Genomic DNA, 15462 nt, shown 5'->3' with positions numbered 1-15462 from the left:
CAGCGTGTATATTTCACCCATCAACCGCTATTTTTACTCCCATAAGCTAACATAGAACCACGTTGCAAGTTGGTATCACATATTCAGCCCAAGAATTTACGCGGCTAAAATGGAGAAATTTTACTCCATTTTCACCTCGCCACACATAGGCAGACGCAGCAAGCCTTACGCTGAAAATGTGAGCACCGTAACTCCCTGAAAATAATAACTAACACCTAACGTATGCGCAATATTTATCTACCTGTCAACCGCCAACCCCCACCTCAATAACTAATCCGCCAACCCCCACATAACAAAACATCTAATTAACCTATTAACCCCTAATCTGCCAACCCCCCACAATGCTATATACCTTAATAAACTATTAACCCCTAATCCACCATTCACCCACATCACAAAATACATATTAAAACTATTAACCCCTAAACCGCCATCCCCCACCAACTAAATAAAGTTAATTAACCTATTAACCCCCCACAATGCAAATAACTAATTAAATTACTAACAGCTAGTTTACAAGTTGTGCGTTATGACTCAAATTGTAGCGTTATGGCCCATAACGCATCAATTTCCATAACGCAGCCATTACAAGTTTGAAAAAACCTCCACAGCGCAACAAAAATCCCCATTTACGCACAAATCCATAACACTATCCAAGAACAGTAGTTATTGATATATCGCAACCAAAAACCTTCACTAATCACTTCAAAAATATTTTACAAAGTGCATTTAGACTCTTACAAACACTGTACACTAAATTAATTTTTAATAAAAAAAAATTAAATAAATTATAATAAATCAAAGATACGAGATCTCAGGTGTTAGAACTACTCACTTTGCGCTCAACAGGAGTGTTTGAAGCTTTTTTTTTTCTATTTCTCTCCTCCATTGTTTTTTATGGGAAATACGTGCTCGTGCATGCAAACGGCCTTTTTCCGTAATGCACGCGATAATTTTCTATTTTTAAACTCGTAATATGGGCGGCCTACGGTTTGCACTAATTTATAAATTCTTGCATAGGTCTCACAATGACAAATAGATAACAAAATATACTATTTGGCACTGTAGCTTTACATGTGTAAACATCAGTACAAGGTCAAAATCATTTAGGAAATTACATTACATCAAGTATAAATCACGATCAATTGTATCATCACAAAAATTGAATAATTTTCAAGAATTAACACATATTTAAAGGGACATAAAACCCCATATATTTTATATTTCATAATTCAGAAAGAGTATGCAATTGTAAACAGTTTTCTAATTTACTTCTATTATATTTATTCTCTTCATATCCTTTGCTGAACAGCATATCTAGAAAGGCTCAGTAGATGATGATTGGTGGCTGCACATAGATGCCTTGTGTGATTGGCTCACCCATGTGCATTGCTATTTCTTCAACAAAGGATATACAAACAATGAAGCTATTTAGATCATAGAAGTACATTGGAATGTTGTTTAAAATTGCATTCTCTGTCTGAATTATGAAAGAAAAATTATGGCTTTTTAGTGTCCCTTTAAGATCAGGATTTAAACATAATATACCATTAGGCAGGGGTCAAGTGGAGCAGGAACGTATGGGAACGGAGTTCCTGCACTATGTTTGCATCAGGAACTAAGTTCCCTCTGGACAGAGAACAGAAACACCTCAGTAAATACTGCTGCTGGTGGGAGGAGCTGGAGCACAGTCTGGTTAGAGACTTAGGGGCCGTATTCAGCATTGCACCAGCAGCTCACAACAGTGACAACACTGAAGAAATTACACTTTGCTACAATGTAAAGTAGTGAGTGTACAGCCTGTATAACAGTGTAAATTTGCAGTCCCCTCAAAATAACTCAACACACAGCCATTAATGTCTAAACCGTTGGCAACAAAAGTGAGTACACCCCTAAGTGGAAATGTCCAAATTGGGCATGGAGTTCACCAGAGCTTCACAGATTGCCACTGGACTCCTCTTCCACTCCTCAATGATGACATCACAGAGCTGGTGGATGTTAGAGACCTTGCGCTGCCCCACCTTCCGTTTGAGGACGCCCCACAGATACTCAATAGGGTTTAGGTCTGGAGACATGCTTGGCCAGTCCATCATCTTTACCCTCACCTTCTTTAGCAAGGCAGTGGTCGTCTTGGAGGTGAGTTTGGGGTCGTTATCATGTTCGAATACTGCCCTGGGGCCCAGTCTCCGAAGGGAGGGGATCATGATTTGCTTCATTATGTCACAGTACATGTTGGCATTCATGGTTCCCTCAATGAAATGTAGCTCCCCAGTGCCGGCAGCACTCATGCAGGCCCAGACCATGACACTCCCACCACCATGCTTGACTTTAGGCAAGACAAACTTGTCTTTGTACTCTTCACCTGGTTGCCACCACACACGCTTGACACCATCTGAACCAAATAAGTTCATGGTTCCAGTAATCCATGTCCTCAGTCTGCTTGTCTTCAGCAAACTGTTTGCAGGCTTTCTTGTGCATCATCTTTAGAAGAGGCTTCCTTCTGGGATGACAGCCATGCAGACCAGATTGATGCAGTGTGCAGCGTATGGTCTGAGCACTAACAGACTGACCCCCCACCCCTTCAACCTTTGCAGCATTGCTGACAGCACTCATATGTCTATTTCCCAAAAACAATCTCTGAATATGACGCTGAGCACGTGCACTCAACTTCTTTGGTCGACCCTGGCAAGGCCTGTTCTGAGTGGAACCTGTCCTGTGAAACAGCTGTATGGTCTTGCCCACCATGCTGCAGCTCAGTTTCAGGGTCTTGGCAATCTTCTTATAGCCTAGTCCATCTTTATGTAGAGCAACATTTCTTTTTTTAAGATCCTCAGAGAGTTCTTTGCCATGAGGTGCCATGTTGAACTTCCAGTGACCAGTATGAGAGAGTGACCAGTATGAGAGAGTGTGAGAGCGATATCACCAAATTTTACACACCTGCTCCCCATTCACTCCTGAGACCTTGTAACACTAACGAGTCACATGACACCCGGGGAGGGAAAATGGCTCATTGGGCCCAATTTGGACATTTCCACTTAGGGGTGTACTCACTTTTGTTGCCAACGGTTTAGAGTCGGAACAGCCAATAGAATGCGAGCTCAATCTGATTGGCTGATTCCATCAGCCAATCAGATTTTTCCTACCTTAATTCCGATTGGCTGATAGAATCCTATCAGCCAATCGGAATTGAGGGGACGCCATCTTGGATGACGTCCCTTAAAGGAGCCTTCATTCGTCGTAGTCCGTCGGTGAAGAAGGAGGTTCCGCGTCGGCGGGAGGAAGATTCAAGACCCGGCTTGGAAGATGACATCGCCCGGATAGAAGACCTCTTCAGCGCCTCTTTGAAGATGACATCGGCCGGATCGAAGACTTTTCTTCAGCGCCGCCTGGATGATGACTTCATCGGATGGAAGATTTCTTCAGCGCCGCTTGGAGGATTAACTTCTTCCGCTCCGGATGTCCACTTCGGTTCCATCGCTGCTCGGCTGAGTGAAGACAAGGTAGGATGATCTTCAGGGGATTAGTGTTAGGTTTTTGTAAGGGGGGTTTGGGTTAGATTAGGGGTATGTGGGTGGTGGGTTTTAATGTTGGGGGGGGTTGTATTTTTTTTTTACAGGCAGAAGAGCTGTACTTTTTGGGGCATGCCCCCACAAATGGCCCTTTTAAGGGCTGGTAAGGTAAAAGAGCTTTGAACTTTATTTAATTTAGAATAGGGTAGGGCATTTTTTTATTTTGGGGGGGTTTGTTATTTTATTAGGGGGCTTAGATTAGGTGTAAGTAGCTTAAAATTGTTGTAATATTTGTAAAATGTTTGTAACTTATTTTTTTATTTTTTGTACTTTAGTTAGTTTATGTAATTGTATTTAATTGTAGTTATTTGTAGGTAGTTTATTTAATTAATTTAATGATAGTGTAGTATTAGGTTTAATTGTAACTTAGGTTAGGATTTATTTTACAGGTAATTTTGTATTTCTTTTAGCTAGGTAGTTATTAAATAGTTAATAACTATTTAATAACTATACTAACTAGCTAAAATAAATACAAAGTTACCTGTAAAATAAATATAAATCCTAAGATAGCTACAATATAATTATTAATTATATTGTAGCTATATTAGGGTTTATTTTACAGGTAAGTATTTATTTTTTAAATAGGAATAATTTATTAAAGTATAGTGTAGTGTTAGGTGTAATTGTAACTTAGGTTAGGATTTATTTTACAGGTAAATTTCAGTTTATTTTAGCTAGGTAAGCTATTAAATAGTTAATAACTATTTAATAGCTATTGTACCTAGTTAAAATAAATTGAAAGGTACCTGTAAAATAAAAATAAATCCTAAGATAGCTAGAATATAATTATTATTTATATTGTAGCTATATTAGGGTTTATTTTATAGGTAAGTATTTAGTTTTAAATAGGATTAATGTAGTTAATAATAAAAATATTATTTAGATTTATTTAATTAATATTTAAGTTAGGGGGGCGTTAGGGTTAGACTTAGGTTTAGGGGTTAATAATTTTATTACAGTGGCGGCGGCGTAGTGGGGGGCAGGATAGGGGTTAATAAATTTATTATAGGGGGCGACAGTGTAGGGGAGGCAGATTAGGGGTTAATAAATTTATTATAGGTGACGACGGTGTAGGGGGGGCAGGATAGGGGTTAATAGGTTTAATATAGGTTGCGGCGGGTTCAGGGAGCGGCGGTTTAGGGGTTAAACTATTTATTTAGTTGCGGAGAGGTGCGGGATCAGCAGGATAGGGGTTAATAACTTTATTATAGAGGGCGACGGTGTCGGGGGGGGCAGGATAGGGGTTACTAGGTATACTGTAGGTGGCAGCGGTGTCCGGGAGCGGCGGTTTAGGGGTTAATACATTTATAAGAGTTGCGGCAGGTTCTAGGAGCGGCGGTTTAGGGGTTAGTAACTTTATTGAGTTGCGGGAGGCTCCGGGGGCGCCGGTATAGGGATAGAACAGTGTAGTTTAGTGTGAGTGCTTAGTGACAGGCTAGCAATAAAGCTGGGAAAAAGCCGAAGAGCAGCGAGATCGGATGAGTGATAACTGTCACAGTCCGCTGCTCATCGCCCCGCGGCTTTTTGACAGCTTTATTTGATAACTTAGGCGTATTTTTTCAGGTCCGCGGCGGCGAAGGTAGGCGAGCTTAGGCGGGCGTATTGGGCCGGCGAAGCCAGAAAAGTAGACGGCTTGATAACTACCCCCCTAAATATACACATTAGTGTCAGTGGCTGTAATTATATGTCATTGGTGTCAGTGGACTTCCTTACCTGTGAGCCAATGCTTCATGCTCTGCACGTCGCTACTCACAGTCTCTGCACGCCGCTACTCACAGTGCGCCGCTACCCGCTCACACTGCGCAAACAGACATGCGCAGTGGCACTCTAACAGGCCCGTCCGACATTTCGGAGATGTGTAAAGGCGGGCCTGTCAGAGCGAGTGTCTGGAGGTTATGTTGGGTCGCGGCCCACCAGCAGGGCCGTCGCGGCCCGGTAGTGGGCCACGGCCCGGCTGTTGAGAAACACTGCTTTAGAGGGCTCAGTGAACATAAACTTATTACCATTGTCATCCACTATGATCTTAGCGGTGTATATCATACGTGCTTTAATTCCCTTATTTATCATAATCGTACATATGGGCGACATAGCTTTTCTTTTTTTAACTGTCTCGTTGGAAAAATCTTGAAACAACATAACTCTTTTATCATTAATGGTAAAGATATCAAATTTCCTGTATAGTCTCAGTATTTCCACTTTGTCCTGAAACTTAAGTAATTTAAACATACATGTCCTATTTCTAACTGTGCCACTTTCGGAGATTTTTTTGGTCCTAACCTATGTGCCCTTTCCAATAGATAAAGGTAAGGCTTGCGGGGGAAACCCTAGAGCCTGGGGGAACGTTAGGGAAGTAAATTAAATCAAATTATCATAATCTGCAGTTTCAGGAATACCTAGGATTCTAATGTTATTGCGTCTGGAGCGATCCTCTTGATCCTCCAGACGAGCTTCCATACTCTGGATTATGGACTGTTGTTTTGATAACATATTTTCTTGTTGATTAACCATATCCTCTAAGGCAGATATCCTATCCTCTGCTTCCGCCATCCAGAGCCGGACTGGGACCAAAAAAAGGCCCGGGCATTTTAGGGCAAAAAGGCCCCCTCCCCCCCCCCCCCCTCCGCTCACCCCCCCCCCCCACCCCCCGTTCACCATTTCTATCCCACATACATGCAGGCACACAACACACACACACACTACACAGCATTCACATACATACAGGCACACAACACACACACACTACACAGCATTCACATACATGCAGGCACACAACACACACACACACACACTACACAGCATTCACATACATGCAGGCACACAACACACACACTATACAGCATTCACATACATGCAGGCACACAACACACACACTATTTACATACATGCAGGCACACAACACACACACACTACACAGCATTCACATACATGCAGGCACACAACACACACACACTACACAGCATTCACAAACATGCAGGCACACAACACACACACTACACAGCATTCACATACATGCAGGCACACAACACACACACACACTACACAGCATTCACATACATGCAGGCACACAACACACACACACTATACAGCATTCACAAACATGCAGGCACACAACACACACACACTATACAGAATTCACAAACATGCAGGCACACAACACACACACACACTACACAGCATTCACATACATGCAGGCACACAACACACACACACACACTACACAGCATTCACATACATGCAGGCACACAACACACACACACTATACAGCATTCACATACATGCAGGCACACAACACACACACACACTATACAGCATTCACATACATGCAGGCACACAACACACACACACACACACTACACACAGCATTCACATACATGCAGGCACACAACACACACACACTACTCAGCATTCACATACATGCAGGCACACAACACTACTCAGCATTCACATACATGCAGGCACAAAACACACACTACACAGCATTCACATACATACAGGCACACAACACACACACAGTATTCACATACATTCAGCCACACATCATACACCACACACACACTACACAGTATTCATGTTCATGCAGACACACAGCATTCACATTCATGCAGGCACACAACACACACACACACTACACAACATTCACATACATGCAGGCACACAGCATTCACATTCATGCAGGCACACAACACACACACTACACATCATTCACATACATGCAGGCACACAACACACACACACTACACAGCATTCACATACATGCAGGCACACAACACACACACTACACAGCATTCACATAACATACACAGGATTTACATACATGCAGAAACACAACACATTTGTATAACACACAAGGGAATACTAAATAGTATCTCCCAGCTTTAATTTTGATGGGGAATGTAAGGTATCTGAGACCAGTGTCACTGATCTGTAAAAGTGGGTACTGAGGTCCTGGGAGAACATGGCTGCTACAGTTGTGTACCAGTAGTACCGCCTATGCTATATTAACCTATCCTCACTTCAATTTGTTCTAAACATCTGGAGCATTTCACTTCTCATTGATTCATCCCTTGATGCTGCATGACAGTGCCTACATTAGCTTCCTACAGACTCTCACTCCTCAATCTTTTAACCCTTATCTTAAAATCCCTCTTCAACCCTGCATCTTCTCCTTCATGCCTCACCTTGTCCTTGTCTGCAAACAAATCTCTTTAAACTGTTACGTAACTGCACCGCCACTTTCTACCTTTTTCTGGCACTTAGAAATATGTTTGAGAGTTGATGGAGTAGAGAAGTTCTCTACTCCCTTCATCAACTCTCAAACATAGTTCTATGGCAGTCTGAGATGATCACTTAGAATGTTAAGTACGTAACATACTGTATAATTAATAATATATTATATTCTGTATATATATATATATATACTTTAGTAAGTATATTAAAGTATGTAAATAAAAATTACTTAGTTAAGGTCCTCTCTGAGACCAGACTTCACGGTCACCTACCTGCCCTGCTGCTGGCCACCTGATGAGTCGCAGCCTCCTCAGTCCTGATATCCTCATCATCGCTGGATTCGCTGCTGCTTGTTGTCTCTAGACTCTAGGCAGCCCGCCGCCGGCCTCATGGAATGTGAGGAAGAGACTGTCACTCAGGAGTCACAGACAAGAGTCAGGACCCAGCCACCCGGCCCAGGGCAGCATCTTTTTCCGGCCTCGCAGCCTGCTAGCCTCAGCTCCACTATCGCCGCCCTCCTCGCAGCCTCAGTGTGTCTGTCACGTGGACCCGGCACGCGGCATGAGTGTAGTGTAGCCGCGTGCAGGGCATGTGACTGTCTATCACTTCACTGTGCTGTCTAGCGTCACTCACAGTGCGCTCAGACCCAGGCCGGAAGTGTGCATGTGCGGAGGCTGCGGCCAATCCGAATGGGAGGACTAATGGGAGGAATGTTTGTAGATGGCGGCGCGGCGGCCCTGAATCCGGATTCCTGATTTCCCAGCCAGCCAGACTCCAGAGTCCTCCAGACTGAGAAAGACTAGTTGGTTGTGGAGTCTGTGGATAGTGGTTGTATTCTGAATGAATCTATTGTACGGTCGGTAACAGTACCATACGGCGTGCGCACCGCAGGCACTGAGTCTAACCAGTGCAGTGACCTCCAAAGTAAAGATGATAATCATGATTTGTGCTGCAGACAGTAGTACAAATAAACAAAACATATATATATAAATTATAATAAAACATTCTAAGATTTATTTATTACATATTTTTTTTAAAAAAAAGTTCTAAAAAATATTTTTTTTCATTGCCGTGAGGTCGCAGTGGGCGGGGCTAAACTACCTTGCGGCCTCACGGGCAAATGCCCGGTATGCCCAACGGCCAGTCCGGGCCTGCCGCCATCCTAGTGGCGAATTGTTTAACTTCCTGATTAAGAGTGTTAAGTTCACTAGATATACCATTTAACTCCTTTTTAATTATATCAAACTGCGGTGAAAAAAAGATTACTAATCTGTACCAATAATGTCTGGTTATCATTTGATATAGACAATGTTTCACAGGAGTCAGAGCTTATATCAGCCCCCTTATTGTTTTTCTTTCCACTGGATTTGGCAGGCATTTTAGAAGGGTGTTGTGTGAAATATTTTTCCATAGACACAAAAGATCAGAAAGTGAGCAAAAAATAAAATAAAAGAAATATAAGCATAAAAATTAATTCCAATAACACTGTGTGGTGTGATCCGTACCGATCCCTTCTATTAAGCTAGTATACTCAATATAGGGTGAAGGTGTAATCTATAGTGAAAATGTGAACTCACTATTTTAGTGTTCAAATAAAGCTTTGTCTGTCTAGAGTGCTTTTAGGATAAATCCCCAAATTGTTACTTTGGGGAATTTATGTTAAATAAATTAGTGAAATGTCTGAATAAGACCTAGGTAGTGTTGAAGAGGCCTGAACAGAAAAAATGCTACTGGGGTTAGTCAGCTTAGGATAGTGAACATAAAGCTAAATATCACAGAAGTTAGAAGAATAACCATAGACATAGCATTATATAAGCATACATATTGACTTATCAGTCAGTTAACTTTTGTCCTTTTTTAGTAGAATCAAATCCCTATGGATATAGGTAAAATAGGATAATATTGTGGAAAGTCCTGCTACTAGACCAAACTATAGTCCAGCTGTATATTCCAATCTCCAACTTCCCTTAATTTCAAACAGAGCTTCCACAGTCAGTACTAGGACAGAATAGTATAGATTCCAGAAAGTGTACAATCCAATTGTCTCTTTAAATAATAAAGGGTCTCTGCTTTCTCTTCTCTTCTTTTCCTTTTCCCTTTCTGGGGAAGGGACACCAAAAAAGGAGTATAAAAAATCCCTTTGAAAGAGTTACTAGATTACATACAGGATATCTAGTACCTTTCTTTTCCTTTTATTTCTTTTTTTTTTTTTTTTTCTTCTTTTCCCTTATCCCTAAATAAGGGGTGCAAACCGTGGACAGACTGAATAAGAAAACCAAGGACTGTCTCTCAGATAGATCCAGATAACATAGTCCCAACATATAAAATTAAAGCATACCAGTGTAGTGGGGGGGGGGTCGCCTGTGCCGGGTGTAGTTGGAATTTTCATACGATACCTCAACCCTGTTCCAGTGTGGTATCTGCTGCAGCAATTCCCTTGCGTTTGTTTTGGAGCTCTGAGCCCTTGATGCCTCTGGAACGGTATGACACACTACGATTGATGTTACTGGAGCTCCAGTGCGAACCCAGAAGCCAGCTAGCGTGGGAGGAGTGGCACCCGCGGATCCCTCCGCGACTGGGCCTCACCAGCCTACCAGTTACCTCTCCAGTCCCGGTGTCACCAGCCTGTTTCGCCCTACCAGGAGGGCACAGGTCTCCTTCTTCTTAAAGTGTTGCCGTGTTCGCCAGGAGGTAAGTGCGGGTGAGGGGAGGTATCGCAGAAGCACCCCTGGCTATCAAGCGAACTGGCGAAGCTCTCTCTTGAAAGGCGGTCCCCAGATCTGTTACCATGCACGGGCAGTAGCGTATCCGCTTTCGGGCTTCGGCTGAGGTCTGTGGCAGTCTACACAGAAAAGTGCCTACAAAGCTGCTGGGATGCAGCCAAAAGGCGGTCTCATTCGGGGACAAAGTTCTTCCTTAGGCCCTCAGTGAATGCTGGAGTTGGAGCAGCATGCAGTGAGAGCCGGAAGCCCCACTTGGTCCTGCCTAAGACTCCCAAGTATCTATATTTAATTATCAAACTATATATTGCTATAGGTAACATATAATGTATACAAAATACACATTTTTGTGATGTATATATTAGCATTATTTCTATCTTAAACCTTAATGCTTCCTAAATATTTCCTAATCTTACTATTCTAATGAAATATATATTTATTAACAACAATGGATAATATTTCACATATCACATTTTCACATTATTATGTAATGTAGTGGTACATTATGTGAAAATGTGCATTACATAGAACAAACACGCTTGCTATTTAACAATATAGCACATGCTAGTTTTTTAAATAGAAATACAATTGTTATTGACATGCAAAGGTGTAAATTCCGTAATTTGATTGGATCCCGATGTTCTGCGATATTGGATGTGCCATGTTGCGTCATGTTGTATAAGATGTAAGATGTCACATGCAAAGGTGTAAATTCCATAATTTGATTGGATCACATTGTTCCACGATATTGGATGTGCCATGTTGCGTAATACATCACATGCAAAGGTGTAAATTCCGTAATTTGATTGGATCACGTTGTTCCGCGATATTGGATGTGCCATGTTGCATAATACTTAACATGCAAAGGTGTAAATTCCGTAATTTAATTGGATTAGGTTCTTACGCAATATTGGATGCACCATGTTGCGTAAGACGTCACATGCAAAGGTGTAAATTCCATAATTTGATTGGATCACGTTGTTCCGTGATATTGGATGTGCCATGTTGCGTAATACATCACATGCAAAGGTGTAAATTCCGTAATTTGATTGGATCACATTGTTCAGCGATATTGGATGCACCATGTTGCGTAATACTTCACATGCGTAATACTTCACATGCAAAGGTGTAAATTTCGTAATTTAATTGGATCACGTTCTTCCGCAATATTGGATGCGCCATGTTGCGTAAGACGTCACATGCAAAGGTGTAAATAATATTGGATGCGCCATGTTGTATAAGATGTAAGATGTCACATGCAAAGGTGTAAATTACATCATTTGATTGGATCACATTGTTCCGCGATATTGGATGCACTATATTGGCGAATGAGAACACTTATTCAAAACCATGAGTTTAGAGATTGTGTCAATCTTTTACATTGTTGAAACATAGATGAAGAAATTAATAAAGTCAATGGGGCCTATGTACCAAGCCGTCTACTTACCTGCATTCGCCGGCCCAATACGCTCGCCTAAGCTCGCCTACCATCGCCGCTGTGGACCTGAATACGTTCTCCAAAGTTATCAAAAAAGCTGTCAAGAAGCCGCGCACCAAGTACGGAGCGATGAGCAGCGGACTGTTGTTAACTAACAGTCATCGATCTCGCTGCTCATCGGCTTCTTCACAGCTTTTTTGATAGCCTGTCACTAAGCATCCACACTAAACTATACTGTTTTACCCCCTAAACCGCCGCTCCTGGAGCCCCCCGCACCTAAATAAAGTTATTACCCCCTAAACCCCCAATCCTGGACCCCGCCGCAACTATAATAAATGTATTAACCCCTAAACCGCCGCTCCCGGACCCCGCCGCCACCTACATCATACATATTAACCCCTATCCTGCCCCCCACTACACCCCGGCCACCTATATTCCAGTTATTAACCCCTATCCTGCGGATCCCGGACCCCGCCGCAAATAAATAATTGTTTAACCCCTAAACCGCCGCACCCGGAGCCCACTGCCACCTATATTAAAGTTATTAACCCCTATCCTGCCCCCCACTACACCGCCGCAATCTACATTAAACTCATTAACCCCTAAACCGCCGCTCCCGGACCCCGCCACAACTAAATTAAATGTTTAACCCCTAAACCGCCGCTCCCGGACCCCGCCGCCACCTATATTAAAGTTATTAACCCCTAAACCTAAGTCTAACCCTAACCCTAACACCCCCTAACTTAAATATTATTTTAATAAATCTAAATAATATTACTTGTATTAACTAAATTATTCCTATTTAAAACTAAATACTTACCTGTAAAATAAACCCTAAGATAGCTACAATATAACGAATAATTATATTGTAGCTATTTTAGGATTTATTTTTATTTTACAGGCAACTTTGTATTTATTTTAACTAGGTACAATAGTTATTAAATAGTTATTAACTATTTAATAGCTACCTAGTTAAAATACTTACAAAATTACCTGTAAAATAAATCCTATCCTAAGTTACAATTAAACCTAACACTACACTATCATTAAATAAATTAAATAAATTACCTACAATTACCTAAAATTAAATTAAATTAAATAAACTAAACTATAGTACAAAAAATAAAAAACACTAAATTACAGAAAATAAAAAAGAATTACAAGAAGTTTAAACTAATTACACCTAATCTAAGCCCCCTAATAAAATAATAATGCCCCCCAAAATAAAAAAATGCCCTACCCTATTCTAAATTACCAAGTAACCAGCTCTTTTACCAGCCCTTAAAAGGGCTTTTTGCGGGACATTGCCCCAAAGTAATCAGCTCTTTTACCTGTAAAAAAAAATACAACCCTCCCCCAACATTAAAACCCACCACCCAATCGTATTGAGCTTGCATTCTATTGGCTGTTCCAATCAGCCAATAGAATGCGAGCTCAATACGATCGGCTGATTGGATCAGCCGATCCGATTGAACTTCAATCTGATTGGCTGATTGAATCAGCCAATCATATTTTTCCTACCTTAATTCCGATTGGCTGATAGAATCCTATCAGCCAATCGGAATTCGAGGGACGCCATATTGGATGACGTCCCTTAAAGGAACCGTCATTCGTCGTTAGTCCGTCAGGGAAGGTGGATGTTCCACGTCGGCGGTCTGAAGATGGAGCCGGAAGAAAGAAGATAGAAGATGCCGCTTGGAGGAAGACATCTCCCAGATGGAGGACCTCTTCTTTGCCGCTTGGATCAAGACTTCGCCCGGATGGAGGACCTCTTCTTTGCCGCTTGGATCAAGACTTCGCCCGGATGGAGGACCACATCGCCCGGATTGGATGAAGAATTCGGCTGGGTGAAGACGACTCAAGGTAGGGAGATCTTCAGGGGGTTAGTGTTTTTTTAAGGGGGTTAGAGTAGGGGCATGTGGGTGGTGGGTTTTAATGTTGGGGGTGGGTTGTATTTTTTTTTACAGGTAAAAGAGCTGATTACTTTGGGGCAATGCCCCGCAAAAAGCCCTTTTAAGGGCTGGTAAAAGAGCTGGTTACTTGGTAATTTAGAATAGGGTAGGGCATTTTTTTATTTTGGGGGGCTTTATTATTTTATTAGGGGGCTTAGATTAGGTGTAATTAGTTTAAACTTCTTGTCATTCTTTTTTATTTTCTGTAATTTAGTGTTTTTTATTTTTTGTACTATAGTTTAGTTTATTTAATTTAATTTTAGGTAATTGTAGGTAATTTATTTAATTTATTTAATGATAGTGTTAGGTTTAATTGTAACTTAGGTTAGGATTTATTTTAAAGGTAATTTTGTAAGTATTTTAACTAGGTAACTATTAAATAGTTAATAACTATTTAATAACTATTTGTAATATACCTTTAAGGACTGATCCCTCCTACCAACAGCCAAACCCTATTTAAACCTCACATTGCCATATTCAAACTGCCTGTTAATTGATGTACTTAGTTTAAGCCTGCTCTGTTAAGAGTTTAGCTTTATATTCATAGTTCTAAAAACCAGGTCTCTGTTAATTTAACCTTTGAATTATTCAGCTTGTTATAACCTTTACTAGGTTATACTCCTAGAGGTTTATTCAATTCAAACCTTTATCACATTCAGCTATTCAGTATTTTTTGCAGCCGCAATATTTAGCTCTGTGTAAGATTCCAGCATCAGCTGTGTATCGGATCATCGTTACCGCAACCGGAAGTAAGTCACACTCTCACCGGCTTCTCACTTCTCCACACGCTGTGGGACAAACAAACCTCCGGATCTTTTCTCATCAGGTATATTCCTCCCAAGACAAAGGTACTGTGATCGCTTACTTAGAGACTGAAGTGGTAAGATTATATGCCGATAAATCCTCTAAGAACTCGTAAGCACTATTCGTACAAACCTGTGACTGAACAACCAGTTATTCATATATGCTTCCAAAAGGATGTGAATGAATGTGTGGGACTTGTAAATATTTTATTCCAGTGAGAGTGTGTGAAGTTTGTTTGCGATACTATTGAAACACCTGTTACAACTTGTTGAAGTGATTATTCCTGCTGAACATTATACCTCTAACCAAGTCATTAAGCCGAAACTTGAGACAGCTATTCTAACACTGCTCATAGGAAACCTGTGTTATAATAAACACACGTTGTTTCTTTTCCAGTGTCATTCATTACTGTATTTGATACTAATTAGCTCACAGTTTATGATCTTAGTAAATATAACCATTTTGCTGAGACTTAAAACACAAGAGCAACAAAACCAATTTTATATTGGTCAGGAGTATTACAGTATTAACAGGCCAAATATCTGTTTGTTTACTCTTTAAGCCATGGAACCACAAGAGATTCAGAATGAATTCTCTAACATACATCAAAAGTTGGATTACCTTGCACGTGGCTTAACAGAGGTGCAAGCAGAGAATACAGCTTTAAAAGTCTTACTAAAGGAATGTTTAACCCCTAAGGAGCAGGCTACTCCTGAACCTCAAATTCAGCCTCCTACTCCTTTTTCTGGTAA

This window comes from Bombina bombina, chromosome 1 (assembly GCF_027579735.1).
Source record: "Bombina bombina isolate aBomBom1 chromosome 1, aBomBom1.pri, whole genome shotgun sequence".
Taxonomy (NCBI): Eukaryota; Metazoa; Chordata; class Amphibia; order Anura; family Bombinatoridae; genus Bombina; species Bombina bombina.
Note: the sequence above shows the minus strand (reverse complement) of the source record.